The 13645-nt window shown below is 36.1% G+C and overlaps 1 long non-coding RNA gene across 2 annotated transcripts; it reads left to right on the top strand.

The window, feature by feature from the left end:
* Positions 1-3402: 3402 nt before the first annotated feature.
* LOC149270692 (uncharacterized) lies at positions 3403-6345 on the top strand. Of its 2 annotated transcripts, none has more exons than XR_016271651.1 (3): positions 3403-4100; positions 4187-4716; positions 4841-6345. It is a non-coding gene; the product is annotated as an uncharacterized LOC149270692 (long non-coding RNA). The 2 variants fall into 2 exon arrangements; XR_016271652.1 differs by having other exon boundaries at positions 4786-6345.
* Positions 6346-13645: the final 7300 nt, after the last annotated feature.

The following is a 13645-nucleotide window of genomic DNA, read 5'->3' as shown; positions in this document are numbered from 1 at the left end:
GTGTGTGTGCCGCACTGAGTGCAGCTAATGCAAAAGCAGCTTGTGTTAAATGCTTGAATAACAAAAATAATTTAAAGCGGTTTAAGATATACGAAATATGTTGTGTTTTAATTCATGGGTCGTGAGTCTTGAGTAGCGAAATTGAAGTTTAAATATAAAAATTTCAAATATTTGTAAATTTGTCTTATTATCATTTATTAATTTTATAATCATGCATATACCCCATAGAGCTATCAGCCCTTACAGTGGCATTCCCTAGAAAATTGCTACAAGCTGCATTCATGTTCTATGGCAAAAAGAAAAGCATCAAAGGCACCCACCCAAAGTAATAGCAGTGAAGCCACAGTTGGTTGTGGCTGCTTCATAATGAAATTCAAGCCACATTGCATAACAGCAAACACACACACACATACACACGCACAGCGATGTGGCATTAACTTTTTCGTTATATTAATTGCCAACATTTGAACTTTTATTCAATTTACGAGCCAAAGGAGCAACTGCAAAAGCCAATTGCTGCTGCCTTGCAGAAGACAATGTGTGTGTGTGTGTGTGTGTGTGTGTGTGAACTGCAGTGGCAGGCATTTGGTTTCGCTTGCAGTCAAGTCTTGACACTTGAGCGTCTAACTGCGCGTGTGTGTGTGTGTGTGTGTGTGTGTGTGAGTGTGTCTGTGTAGAACAAAGCCGGGCTGGCATCATGCTATTTTAGCCATATATGCTCAGGCAAGGTCTACGGCCAGCTATAAATACATGTCATGTCTGCCAACTGCTCGACACCCCAAACCCTTTGTGAAATTTATGTGGATCCGTTCGGGTTACGCGGGTTATTCGAAGAGACTCGTGATATTAATTTTAGCCACGCGAAAAGGTTAATTGCCATTAAACTTAAAATGTTTTATGTGAAGGAGGCATTGGGCCGGAGTCAGGATGGGAATGGGTTTGGGCTAAATGCTTTATGCATAACTAGTTTTTATGTTCGGTGCGGGAATTGTCAAGATTTTATGTGCAATCGGGGTGCCATAAAACTTGGCTAGGCCGCAAGAACATCAGCTTAACTACAGCTACTTCAGCTGCCAGAGAACATCAGGTCCCAGGGCCGAAAGCCACATTTTCTTAACATTATTTCATATTTGCCTGGTCGCAACACTAACTGAAATAATAACAAATATTCAAACTTATAAATAAACAGCGCACAATATGAAGACGGCTTATTTATTAATTCCAGCTGCTGCTACAACTGCATGCGTAATTAAAGTGCTGCCAAGTGGTGTGCAGAAAGGACTTTCGTAAAGCCTTCAAGGACCATTTCATCGAAGAACGAGCTGACATTATTAAGATGCAGCAGAAAACATATGTGAATTTCGCTTACTGCAAAATAAATGGAATTTCTGGATGGAAATTGCATTAAATATTACATTAAGCAAATTGACCCTTATTGTAGAACGTCAGAGCGTCAGTTCGCCCACAATTATAATACTGATGAAATATTTATAATTGATTGAAAATACGAAAGAAATGCGAACCTTTTCATAAAAGTGCACATGACTGATTCAAATGCGTATTTCAGCTAATCCCATAAAGAGAATCGTAATTGCGATCGAGTAAGGTGCGAAATGTCACTTCACAGCTGCTGAAGTGGCGATTAATTAAGTATAATTATGTATAATGAGGTGGAGGGTAGTGCTTACATTCTGACTCATGGAATATCTTTCATTTAAATGAATTCAAGTTTGCTTTACTCAGGTCCTCATATAATTCAATTGTGTTGATGCGAGCTCGTATCTCGCAGAGGAAATTAATAAAGCCGATCGACTGTAGTTCAGAGAATGTTGCCGAATGATAAAAGTTGGTATATACTAGGTATCCTTTATTTGCTCCAAGGTAAATCAAGTTTGTTCTTTATATACAGCTGATTCATTAAATATGTTTTCACGCTTGAGCCCGCACCAAACATATTTGTGATATGACAACTTTTGTTTTATACTCATTCACGCATTTAAAATGAGTATATTGGTACTGTGCAAACTCTGTCGCCATTGAAACAAACGACTTGAAGTCTGGAAAATATATATGTCTATATTCTTAAATCTATGTAATGACAACATATATAATATACTTATAGCGGATAAATTTACGTCCATTGGGGATCCCAAAGCATTTATGCCGTGAGTGAGTATACCGCAGTCGGTGACACCCAACTGCAATGTTCTTATTTTATTTTTAGACCTACTATCAAAGCAAATTTTTAATGGCTTTATTTGCAAATATATACATTTTTATTGCATTATTTAAAGGCAATTTGACACAACACAAAAAATAAAATAAAATAAATTAAATATATTTATACAAAAGCGTGAACTGTCATCCCTCTTTGTTTTAATATATTGTATTAAATTTAATTTCAATGTGAAAGAGTCAAATATGTATTTTTTTTTTTTTTAATTTCATTATAATTTAATTGTGTCCACGCACATTCTAGCGGTTGTCTTTTTGGAATATAATTAAACTAGATTCCAAATCGTGACGACTTTTTACAATGAATGCACAGTCAATGTTCAGATAATTAAATTTTATAGAGTACAACAAAGTGTTCACGAGGCTAATCAGGCCAATTTTCATAGACTTCTGAACACATTCTCGATTCATAATTAAATTCGATTCGATGCGCATGGCCATCAAATACCAAAATACAAATTCCCCATTTAATGTGAATTCACAGAATGCCATAAAAATGCATTTAATTTCACATTGCATTACGATCATTTTGTGCATATCTATTGAGCTGTCCGTTAATGGCCAGCGCAAGAGTTATTTATTATAGTTAATAAAATTAATGCAAAGCCACTCAATGGCTTTTGCTGTTATTACTGCTGCTGCCTTTATTCACAGCCAATCAAAGTTAATGCGCTAGTAATAAATAGCTAAACACCTAAATTAATGCAAAGTGTTAAATGCACATTAACGTATAAGTTTTCATCGTTCATTTAACACTAATTGAACAAAAATTCAATTATTGAACACTAAATTATAATATAACAATAACTCTAAGTGTTTATCGAGTATTAAAAGCCCTAACATTAATTTATATTATTTTATTTATTATATTTTAATAATAATGTTTGTCATAAATTTGAAGCTAAATATAAATACAACGTGAGCTTAAAAAAAATTAAACTGGAAGTGGAAGTGGAAAAAACAAACGAATTTTCTTCATAAGAAAAATATATTCTTAATATTAATAAACAAAAATAAAAATAATAATAAAAAAATAATAATAATAATGTTAATTATAAAGATTATTATAAAAAAAAAATAATTAATTAATGAAAAAGGAGGCTCAGCGTGATCAAATAATAAATAATAAATAAGTTGCAATAAAATAAAATTTTTGTTGCACTCATCTATATATATAAAAGAAAGTTGTGTAAAAGTGAAGACTGCTTATAACTTGATTTGGGCTGAACCAATTTTCATGGTTTTTGATTTGTTGGATTTGTCTCCGCAACGAGTTTAGTATAGGGTCTTAAAAATACTGAAAAAATTTGCCGAATACTTGAAAAACGCGGTTTTTTCCCCAAATGTTCAAATTTTTTTTATACCCAGTAGGCTTGGTAACAGTGACAGTTTTGACAATAGTGTAGAAGTAAATAAACAAATGTAGTCAGTCAGTCTACGGTCTCCTGACCTCGAGCAGACCTGACTATTCAAAAAAAAAAAAAAAAAAAAAAAAAAAAAAAAAAAAAAAAAAAAAAAATTTCAAATCAAAAGGAAAAATATTTCAAATCAAAAATCTGCAAAAAATCAAAAGATTAAAACCTGACTGTTCAAAAAATAAATAAAAAATTAAAAATTCGAAATTAAAAAAAAAAAAAGGTAATTATTAAAAAGTGTATTTTTGGCTTTTTATATTTTCGGACTTTTAAACTTTATAAATATTTCAAATCAAAAATCTGCAAAAATTAAAAAAAAAATCAAAAGATTAAAACCTAACAATCAAAAATAAATAAAAAATTCAAAATTCGAAATTAAAAAAAAAAAAGTTAATTATTAAAAATTGTATTTTTGGACTTTTACAAAAGCTAAATATCTCGAAAGTTCAGGTATTTGTTTGTCTCAAACATAAATTTGTGTAAATTATTTATATTTATATTTCTCGATTGTTTTATATGGTTTTGTGCGAGGGCAGTATTACTATTAATAAAAATGCCGCGTCCTAGAAGATCTAATCTTTCCCGGCGGACCCATAATGCAATTAGGCAACGGAATAGCGCGAGTCAATTATCTGACGAAGAGCGAGAAATCGCCCGAGAAAGGCTCCGCGTTAGTACCCAGGGAAGAAGGGCCTTAATTCGTGCTTCTCAAAGAGAGGCAGCCCGTGAAATGGCAATAAGAAATGGTTCAAGGATTGATTTGAATCGAGCAGCGTTTCGATATGATTGCACCATTGATTACAGCTTGAATCGTTTAGTTTGCATTGGTCCAATGGACGTTGTTTGCTAGCATTGTGGCGCATTGAAGTTTGCTGGTGAAACGCCCGGTTTGTGCTGCCTTAGTGGTAAAGTGACATTGCCATTAGCGGTCACCATAGCCATTGCGTTCCCTGCTTTATGGCGAAACACTAGAATCACGACATTTTCTAGCGAACACTAAAAAATACAATGCCTGTTTCCAAATGACATAATTTGGGGCGGAAAATATTGGAGACGGATATTTAAGGTAATTTACGTTAAAAATTTTATTTTCTATGACTGCCAAAAAAAAATTTTGAATAATGTAGTTTGTTAGATTTCTGTAAATAGTGTTTGTAAATATAACTATAACTATGGCTTTGAATTTAAAGATTCAAGGCCAGATTTGCCATCGCATTGGATCATTGCAACCTATTGAAGATGCACAGCAAAAATTCTTGCAAATATACTTCATGGGCAATATGGAAGAACAACTTGACCGGCGTCAAGAAATGAACACAGCTATGAAAAGAGCAATTCTCCATGATTTGCATGCTTAGAAATTTAAACCAACCAAAACTGTGCAATGGAACGCGTTTGGTGATAAGAAAACTGATGAGCAATGTGATTCACGCGTTGATACTCAAAGGAAAATTTAAAGATGAGGAAGTTCTTATTTCTAGGATTCCGATGAGCTCAACAGATATGCCCTTTGAATTTAAACGAATTCAATTCCCGCTTCGTCTTGCCTTCGCCATGACGATCAACAAGTCACAGGGCCAATCTTTGACTATTTGTGGCCTCAATCTAGAAAATGCGTGTTTTTCTCATGGTCAATTGTACGTGGTATGCTCACGTGTTGGCAAACGATCCGCATTATTTGTTCTTGCACCCGACCAAAAAACGAAGAATGTCGTTTACAACAAGGTGCTTGAATGAAAATCCGATTAATAAATTTATCAGTGTATCCCAGCCTGAACAACATAGCTTTCAACAATTTTTTACCTAGAAATAATATAGAGGGCAATGCAACGTTTGCCGGGCCAGCTAGTATTTATTAAAAAATAAACAAGTAAGAAGGCTCCAGTCGAGACTGCTCGACTAGGAGATACCCTGAACCCTCCAAGCTGATATTCTAATCATTCTGAACTTCTTTTATGCACACATACATACACATGCATCCACACGCACGCATAAGCCTGCGCTCTGCTAACTGCGCAGTAAGCAGCGACTGCGCTTGGGCTGCGCTGCAGTGTGGGCAATATTATGAGAATTTATTTGTCGAATAATTTCTTTTGTAAACATATGATCTTAATGAAACTTTTAGAGTATAATCATATGGTAAATATGTGTGTACATTCCAAAGCACAAGTCTCTAGTACTTGAAATGCGTTTTTTACAAATTGGGGGAGAAGGGGGCGTGGTATCCAAAATCTGTAAATTACAAAATCTTTGTATCGATTAACTTTATATACAACACAAATTTGAAGACTCCAGGTCTAAAAGTGTTCAAATTAGGCTAAAAAAACAAAATCAATTTTTCGATTATTCTCGATAAAAAAGTTATCGGACGATTTATCGAAAAAATAAAGCAAACTCGTACTGCGTATGGTACACACGAGTATGCATGCCAAATTTCAGCTCTCTAGCTCTTATAACTTCTGAGATCGACGCACTCATACGGACGGACGGACGGACGGACGGACGGACGGACGGACGGACGGACGGACGGACGGACAGACGGACAGGGCTATATCGACTCAGCTAGTCACGCTGATCAAGAATATATATACTTTGTGGGGTCTGCCACGCCTCCTTCTGCCCGTTACATACTTTTTCACAAAACCATTATACCCTGATTTCCCATTTTCAATGGGTTCAGGGTATAAAAAGAAAGCATATATAATACACATATAGAATATCATTTAAATGGTCAGCAAATCCTGAAGCTCAAACTCTAGTTAGAATCATAATCCTTAGCTTACCAGCCACAATGTTGCCTCAAGCATTGCCTTACTAAAACCATTTTTACGAAAAGAAAATGATATAGTGAGAGAGTAGATTTCCATAATATACAAGTCTTACCACTTTCGGCCTTTTTAGGTAACTTTATCGAAGCCATTACCTGCAAACTATAGGAAGACGACATTTTGGTCACTTTTCGCCTTCAGCTGTGGGTGGGAGCCCACGTAAATCCAAGCTTAAATGTGTGTAATAAACAAGAAGCCGTTATTGCTTGTAGCTGGGCGGTTGGACGTCAGCGCAAGTCAGCGAAAAGAACTTTCACCTCGGCCACGCCCACTAACTTTGTTTTCTCATTGTTTTTTGGCTTGCTTTTTCTCGCTTTTAAATAACAGCGAGAAAAGAGCTTGCAATAAAGTTTGTTTCAGGCTCGCCCACAACAGCAGCGAAATGGGGGCAGGAGTGTTTGCAGAGACGCCTAAGCAAACATTGCATACTTTTAGGCGTGGGCCCGGCCCACACGTTTACCGTTAAGTTCATGTTGTGTTAACGCTGTGGCAACGCTGTGTTTGCCCTGCCTGTTGACACACACAGGAAGAGAGAGGGAGAAGCACAAGGGTAAGCAGTATCTGCGGCCATGTTAAAAGTATTTTGATTTAGAAAATGTAAATTTCCACTGTCTTATGCACAGCTAACAGTACCTGGGCACAAGGGCCAGCTCCTGCTTAGCTGAGCTGGGCCCAAACATTGTTAGTCTTTCAACAAGTTCCGTTTTTATTGCTTACCAAATGAGCTGCAGCTATGCTCGAGCGGCTCCTATCGGAATGCAGTCTTTCCTTTTCGCCCGACTACGCCCACTTGCACACACGCCCACATGCGAACAAGGTGCGTGCGATTAAATGCGCCCAACGAGTGTTTATCAAAAACGCAAAGCGCGCATTTCGATTTTCCAGACGTTACGTGATTTGCGCTTTTCCAATTGTTGCAGAGCGCCAAAAATAAAGTTTCGCTCGTAACAAGACATTCAAATGCGGTTGCCCAATAGAGAAAGAAGCGAGCGGTGCAAAAGGCGAATAAGAGCGTTTCCTATTTGATTTTTTAGCTATTTTATTTGATTCCCAAACACATTACCACAGTGATCGCTGACTAAGAGCACTAGTTCTAATATATAGCCAGGAAAATAATTATAATATAAAATGTATTATACACATTATATTCTACTGTATAAAGAGATTCGCTTTGGTTCTTTGTTTATATTGAACCGGTTAATCTTGCAATATATCCGATGAGCATACGCTCAAAATTCTTAAAATGATAAAAATAAATAAATAAATATTAAAAAGAAAATATCTAAAACGTGTATATTTTGAATTTGTTAGGGCCGAAACAGAAAAAAAATATATATCCATGTTAAGCTCATTTTTATTAATTTGATTGGCATTTATATTAAATAATAAAAAATATATATAAATGAATTAGTTAAGATTTTTATTTAACGATTATCGTTATTAGGTATGTATTTGAAATTTACCAAAACTGAACTTTTCCATGATATTGGTATATGTATACGAATGGGTAATAAGCCGATCATTATTTCATCTTTATAAATTATCATGATTAAGCTGAAATTTTAGTATAGTTCTTTACATATAATAGTTTAATAATAAGTTAATAAATAATAATTGCCTAAAGATTATTTATTATTACTTTACAATACAAATTTTTTTAAATATTTATTATTGAAATTTCTTTTTATTTATTTAATTAAATTATATAATATATAATTTATAATTTTTATAATATATATATATATATATATTTTTTTTTTTTGGAATTTGAACCAAAATACATATAAATTTAATAATAAAATAATAAATAATTATTCATAGAATTATTTCAATTATATTTCTATTACACTTAAAAGTTTCTGTGTGTGAGATTACCTCTAATTAAAATACACAAAAACTACTTTTTATAATTTGTTTTTTAATTGAACTTAGCGTGTGTGCACTGTACCGCTGTCAGCTGATTTGGTAGCAGTTTTTCTGGCTTGTTTGCACGCTGGCAGCGCACATTTGTATTGCATTTTATTTACGAGCTGCTAGCAATTTTGTTGCTCAGCGTCCCGTCGTCCTTGCTGTTGTTGTTGCTGTTGCTGTTGCTGCTGCATTTTCTATGCACGATATGCGCTTCCTGTTCTGATACCTCAACTTTGTATATCCGTTATTTCTTTAGCATTTCTTGAGCATTTCCTTAGCTCTGATTTCTATTTTAGCAGCTGCCAGCGCTCCGCTGCTAGCCAATAAATATTTTTCGCGTAGCACGCTATTTTCGTAAGGTCTTCCCCACGCTTCCCCACCCCCTGCCCTTCTACTCCACTCCCCGTCCATTCACTCGCGGCACGAGCCATTCGTCCTGCCTGCACGGCTGTACGTGTTTGTGCTCGTGTCTGCCGCCATTGTCTGGCACACAATTTAATGTGTTTACCAGATAATCGAAAGCTCGCTCGAAAGCAAGACGCTTTCTCCGGTTTTATTTGTTGCATCCAGCCCGAATGCAGCTCTGCTCAAGACATTGTTGGCCGCATCTTAAAGGCTTTACATGCATATATATATGTATATATTGCAACTTATATTTAGAGTATATATCTACGTGTGCTCTTTCAAATATTCACTGCGAAATTAAGTTTTCACAAATTGCTAACTTTTATAATTTATGGTGATACGCAGGCAGGCAGCCGGCTGAGCTATTAATTAAGCCCAGGAAATGAAAATGTTGCAGGCAATTTACAGCCTTTTAGCAATGAGGGAATATATTGTATCCTTATACCATGCTCTATAAACGACCAAGTTGGCTGATTATAATACCTATTATGATCTTATTTAATTTTATGAACAGCCACTGGCTTGCCTTTCACTAGATGCGCTGATTCAGAATGAGTCATCTGAAATTACTATTATAGCAATTCAAATGTTTGTAAATATTAAAAATTAAAAATGATGTGAATAATCTTTACTGCTGATCTCTTACTTATGATCTTGATTAAGATGATAGTCAGCTTGCTTGAGTTTCATTAAATATACCAGAGATTTTAACACCAACTAGCGTATTTCATATTCGTCATGCCCGGCCTCATATTTCTCTATGATTAACCTACAAATTTGCAGTTGCAATTGCCAACTGGCAGCAGGCGAATAATTAGCAGAAGGCGTAATAAAGTAGCACCTGCTGCAGACACTCAGGTGTGAATGTGTGATTCGGTTAGCTTTATCGCAGCTGAGAAGTTGAGGCAACAGGCAAAAGGAAATTGCCGCTGTCTGCACAAATGAAAGGCTCCCGAAAAAATAAAGAGAAACCAGCAGGAGAAAATGAAAGTTAAAGCACGCCACGTTGCATTGCAGGTGGCAAATGGTACAGTTAAAAAGCGCTGCCGAAACGGAAGCGGAAATGCCACTGCATTTGGCTAATTTGATTGCACAATGTCAGCGCCACCCATGGCATGCATAAGTATACATATACATACATATACATATGTATATGTAGTTATAAATAAAGGCTCTGCTGGGGTCTGTGGGGCGCTTCAACTTTTATCATATGGCAAATATTTTGCTTGCACTTTTATTGTTTACCATTTGTTTGCTAGCAAAAGTTGGCACTTCAAATGAAAATGGGCTAAAACAAAAAAAGACAAAAGAGGGGAGGGTGCGAGGGGTAGCGGAATAAACCAACTATTGAGCATTGTTTTACTTTTGTTTAAATGTTTGCTTGTTGCATTTTAGCATTGAGCAGGGGCAGGCGCCTCGTGCCAACATTTTCGTAATGGGAAAAGTTTTTGGCATAAGCAAAAAAAAAAAAAAAAAAAAAGAAAAAAACGGAAAAAGCCGACTTCTTTCTGTTGTCTGCTGGCTTGTTAGCATTTGTCCTTTGACTGAGCCTCAATTCGAGGAATTTCACTTTTAATTAGACTAGAAGACAAATTGCTGTCAAGCCCATGTGTTGGCAAAGTAATGAAAGCATAGCTTTTAAATGTAAATATGGGTGGAATTTGAGAGCTATTTATAAATTGAACTATGGGTGGAGACACTGGCATTTGACGATGGCAAAAAAATGTATTAATCGATTATTGAATCAGAGTAGCAACTAATTTCAAATTTAGGATCGAAATAATCGATTAAGTGAATTAATTTTTTTAGTTTTTTTTTTAAGATATATTGTATTGCTTTAAAAAAAAAAAAATATATGCTATTATTTATTTATTGCTTATATATATTTATTTATTATTATATATTGTTTCTAAATCTCCGAAAGATGTATGGTGGTTAAAATGTTTCTATTTACCGTAAGAGTAGCACCTGCTTTAGAGAAAAGGCGCTCTGCAGATATTGAAGTGCCTGGTGCTTCAAATCGAAAAAACTCCAACGCGATTTTTTATTGAAATAATCGATTATGGCTGCAATTGATCGCATGTAATTTTTCGATACAATTAAATCGCCAATGGAAGTAAAAGAATCGATTATTGTGAATTAGATGATTAAACGTGCCACACTAGCAAAATATTTTATTTACCTTGAGCTCAACTGCTGACCTTTAAACTTACCTGTTCATATGTACATATATATATATATTGTATATCATATATATATTATATGTCAGCAACTTTATTCAATTAGCTGTTCGCATCTTTTCTAGATTTTACAATTTATAAATAAGTTGAGTACATTTTATTGCCAGAGCTGTCCGGGTCATAGCCCCAACGAGTCACGGCAGGTGTGAACGTGCGTCAGTTGCTTGACGGCTGCCGTCAAACTGACTGCAACTTAATTAACATGCAACCTGTTTGTTGTTGTTGCTGCCAGCAAAAGTTAAGCGTGTGAGAGCGAGCAACTCGGCACGGGTCGGCCCGGCCCGGCCCGGCCGTTTTAATATTGCGCATACGCGCCGTTGCCGTGGGCCGCAGTTGCCACATTTTGAGTTGCAAATGAACACAAGTTGCGCTACTTTGAAGCTGCAATGCTGAAGCGAAAAATTAATTTGCAGAGCGAGTGGAGAGAGGAGCGTAGCAAGGGGAGAGGGCAGAGGGGGCTGCTGTTCGGCAGGCCAGGCACAAGGACTTGGCAGCCAAAACAAGCCGCATTAATTAGTGGCCAAGGACACGCTGCTGCACATTTTTCTTGCTGCCAGGCGCCATGACAAATTAGATATGCTCTCGAGAGTGTCCAAGGCGAGTCCTTTGGCTGCTTTCGCTGCTGCTGTCCCGCTGCTGCTCCTGCTGCTGCTGCGTGTCCTTTTTTGGTCTACTGTCTGCTGTTTTACGACATTTCCGCCCACAAAAGCATACAGCATGCGGCGCTAAGCCAACTGCTGATATGCATTGAGTGCATGTGCATTACGCTGCGACTGTGTGCGTGTGTGTGTGTGTGCGAGAGTATGTGCTATGTATTTTGCGCTGACACTAAAAGCTATTTGTAAATTTCGTGGTTGCAATTATGTTTGCTGTGTTGTTAGCTAACCGGCACGCCTTTAGTCACCCAACAGTTCCTTCCTCTCCTTCCACTCCACCTCCACCCCACCACCCTCTCTGCACTTTTTTTCCCCTATTTTCCATGTGGCTTTGCTGGTTATTATTAGTTTGAAGCGGTTTGCTGGCTGGCAGTGGCCGTTTTGCCTCATGCACTCTCAACTGCCCGCTAGCCCCGACTTCGGCGCCTGTTTATAGTGTTTTTTGACCACAGCACACACGTACACACACACACACTTATGCATACATGTGTGTGTGTGTGTGCATATAAATATTTCCACTATCGTTTATAATGCGTGTATATATTTTTTGGCTTTTATATTCTCTTTGCTGGCACATTAAAGTTTCGCTTTTGGGTTCATTTTTTGGCACGATTTTTATCATAAAACGAAAATTATTCGGTTGCATTTATTACCAACACGTTAGTAAGTGCCCTGGGTCACATTATTGCCCCACTTGCTGCACGCTGCCAAAAAGTCGAAGAGGTCAAATACGCTCGTTGAATAAAACTACAACTAATTTGAATATTCGACTTTTTGGCTAAAATATTTATATACATTTTGGTTTTAAATATAAATATATATGTACTATTGTAAACATATTAGAGACAAATAGTGTATAATTAATTGCATAGTCTGTTTTCCAGTTTTCCCAGTTCCCTTCAATTTTAATGAGCGCCTGAGAATCTGATGAGCTGTGAGCTTGTCTCGATCTGTTGCGATTCGACTTAGCTTGAGACTACTCATATTTAGATTAAAGAGACAGAGATAGAGAGATACATGATAACTGCTCCCAAGTACATATTACTGAGTGCGAGCGAGATGCCTAGTGAGCTCATTTCGACAGGGTCAATGAAAAAAGAGAAGATTGCCGATCTAAAAAAGCTGACTGTAACAGACAAGGAAATGGTTAAAAGTTGGAATGGAATATGGCCACTGTACTATGAGTGCAAATGAAATGAATAATTCAATGATTTGCTGTAACTATAATGGTTTACTTTAGGCATATATTAAGTATGTATGTGTTCATATCAAAACATGCTTAATCTGAGTTAGCCCAAGGCCAGACTTGCCCTTTAAATTTCTGGTAAAAAGAAGAGAGAGAGATATTTTATATTTCTGTTCTCGCCATGCGCCTTGAAACTAGGGCATTGTCGACTCATTTGCTTCTCTTCAGCTAGACATCATGAGAGCAATCTCAGCTAGCTTGTTTTCAGTCAAGTAATACAATCACTAAAACCATTATCATGTTTAAAAATTCGCAATTGGAGCACGTAGCCAGCCGAACCTAAGAGCGAGCTGCAGTTAATCACTGAACTCGATCTTGCATCAGCTGAAAATTATTCCTTTTTCCCTCAAAAGACATGACAAATTGAATAAATCGTTGTCTTGCAAAGTGCTACTAATGATTGGATTACAAATACTAATATTATAGTAAATTAATTTATTTTCTAACTAACCCTATCTTATTTGTTAATATATTACATATTTATTATGAGGCCATTCTGGGGCAAAGACTTATGTATATAGTTTTTATTTACTTAGTACTTAAAATCCCCATAACTCGGTATGGGGTTCGGCTCTATTATTAATTTACCTTCCCTGTGTTGTTATGGTTATATTTTCGATGTACCGGTTCTACACTTAATAAATATATATATTTATATAAAATTGAAAAAAAAAAAATTAAAAAAAAAAATAAAATTTACTTAGAAAAC

This window comes from Drosophila arizonae, chromosome 2 (genome assembly GCF_054131065.1).
Source record: "Drosophila arizonae isolate 15081-1271.41 chromosome 2, UAZ_ARI_1.0, whole genome shotgun sequence".
Classification (NCBI taxonomy): domain Eukaryota; kingdom Metazoa; phylum Arthropoda; class Insecta; order Diptera; family Drosophilidae; genus Drosophila; species Drosophila arizonae.
Note: the sequence above shows the minus strand (reverse complement) of the source record. Positions and strands in the feature narration are given on the sequence as shown.